We start from the raw sequence: 2,542 nt of genomic DNA, 5'->3' as shown, positions 1-2,542 counted from the left end.
GGAGAAAAAAAAAAAAAAAAAAAAAAAAAAAACAAAGCCTCATCCTAAGCATGAACGCGCCGCCTCCACTTCAGCATCCTGACACGCGACTTCTCTGATGAACACAAAGAAACTTGGCGGCTCAGGTCTTAAAAACTATAGTAAATACATCTTTGCTGCAGACAGCCACAGCAGTCACTGTCAGATTCGGGTCCAACCCAACGTGCCATTCTTAAATCAATCTATTTTTTTTTTTCATTCTTTCTTTGACATGTGGGGCCAGATCATTTCATTTATTTTTAAAAATAGAATCTTTAATAAAAAAGATAATGCTTAAAGTGTGTTAACTCAGTGTTTGCCTCAAATACTTAGAAAAATAATAAAGCAAGAGGAAAGAAATAAAGTCAAAAGTAAAGAATTATAGAGACAACCACGAAAGCAATAAATCTACTTTTCGGAAAAATAACATCTTATAAGCAAATATTCCACAGATATAATTTTAAAAGAAACATAAAAGGCAAGAAATGTGAGAGCAGAAGCAACAGAAACCAGGCACCCCCCATACAACTTTGCTTGCACCTCTCCAAAAAACAGTAAGGGACTCAGGTCACACCCAAGAAAACAACCCTTCTAGAACCCCCCTTCTTCTTTCTCTAACTTTTCTGGAGCACCCACATCTCACACTTCCCGGGTGCCCCACGTCTTCCCCAAAATCTTCAGCTCTTGTGTCTTTTCTAGTCTTCCTCCTCCTTCCTTATTTATTGTGTACAATAATTCAGTTTCTGACTTTTTTTTTTTTTTTGGTACCGGGAATCAAACTCAGCACCTCAGGCTTTCCAGGCAGGTGCTGCGCTGAGCTAAACCCCCGGCCCCTCTGACTTACTTTTGTTTCTTTTCCACTTCTCCCATTACTTCATTTCTCTGTCACAAAGGGTACCCTGGGAATGATCCAGTAAGCCAAACCTTTAACTGTTCTTCATCTTTGCAAGCTCTGCCTGTTCCTTCCTGTCTTCCAATACTTGATGTCAGAACCTGGTGACTATATACAAAAAAAAACCTCAAAATGGATTAAAGACTTAAACATGGGGTCTGAAAGTATAAAATTACTAGAAGGAAACATAGAGGAAACACTTCACGACACTGAAATTAGCAAAGGTTTTTTGGGGTAAGACCCCAAAGCACAAACAAAAGTTAAAATAAAAAGAATTACATCTAGCTAAAAAGCTTCTACATAGCAAAACAATCAATAGAATGAAAGAACAGCCTATATAATGGAATAAAATATCTACAAACTACTCATTTGACAAGGAATTAACACCGAGACTATATAAGGAACTCAACTCCACACCCAAAGCAAATCAATAAGCTGACTTTAAAATATATAACTGACCTAAATAGACATTTCTCAAAAGAAGACATATAAATGGCCAAGCTATATATGAAAAACACTTAAAGTTGCTCATCACTAAGGAAATATAAGTCAAACCCACAATGAGATTTTACCTTGCACCTGTTAGCATGGATGTTATCAAAAAAGACCCAAAAAAGTGTTGGAAAGAACGTGAGAAAGAAAGGGAACGCTTGCACACTGTTGGTGGGGATGTGAATTGGGACAGTCATTATAGAACCATAGACAGCAGTGTGAACAATCTTCACAAAATAAAAAATAGAACGACTATATCATCCAGTGACACCACTACCGGGTATGACTCCAAAGGAAATGAAATCCATACATCGAAAAGACATCTGCATTTCTATGTCATTTGCAACACTATTCACAAGAGCCACAAAATGGAATAAACCGATGTGCCCATGAAGTGATGAATGAATAAAGAAACTACGGTACATACACACAATGGCATACTGGAACGCAGTAAGAAAGGATGAAATCCTGTCACGTGAAACAACAGGAATGGAACTGGAGGACATTGTGGTAAATGAAATAATCCAGACACAGACAGACAAATAGTGCGCACACTCTCACTTGTGGGACCTAAAAATTGATGTCAGAGAAGACGATAGCAGAATAATAGTTACCAATGACTGGGGCACTGGGGAGGTTGTCAGTGGGTATTAAAAACAATGTACTGTGTATCTCAGAAAAGCTAAAGAACAGATTTTGAATGTTTTCATCACAAAAAGGACAAATGTTTGGGGAAGTAGACCATGCTTACCCCAATTTGAACATTACACAATGTATCCATGTATCAAGCCAACGCATGACACCACATAAATATGTATAAATTTTATGTGTTGATTTTTTTCAAAGTAAAAACTTCTGGGGCCAGACTAAAGCATTAACATATAAACCAACCTACAAATTTTATCCCTCACCCTTACCCTATTACAAATGTTTGAAAGAGTCAAAGTCCACAGTGAAAGAGTAATCTAAGAAACCAAAAAAGCTTACCCACAAAATTTAGTGGAGGTGTAATATCTGGAAACTTAATATAAAATGTCACATCAACATAACACATAAGGGAAATCACAAGATTCCAAAGAGTGCTGTCTTAGTTACTTTTCTTACTGCTGAGATAAAATACCTAACACTCCAACTTAAATG

At 37.0% G+C, this 2,542-nt stretch overlaps 1 long non-coding RNA gene across 1 annotated transcript in view; it reads right to left on the bottom strand.

The window, feature by feature from the left end:
* The window catches only part of LOC106150342, a 5,698-nt gene extending 3,156 nt beyond the window's left edge, over positions 1-2,542 (bottom strand). The window contains exon 1 of the long non-coding RNA XR_001237103.1: positions 863-2,542. This is a non-coding gene — a long non-coding RNA (uncharacterized LOC106150342). The remainder of the gene's footprint in view (positions 1-862) is intronic.

The sequence above is a fragment of the Chinchilla lanigera genome, unplaced genomic scaffold (assembly GCF_000276665.1).
Source record: "Chinchilla lanigera isolate Chin_1 unplaced genomic scaffold, ChiLan1.0 scaffold00071, whole genome shotgun sequence".
Classification (NCBI taxonomy): Eukaryota; Metazoa; Chordata; class Mammalia; order Rodentia; family Chinchillidae; genus Chinchilla; species Chinchilla lanigera.
This window is presented reverse-complemented; position numbering and strand designations above follow the sequence as displayed.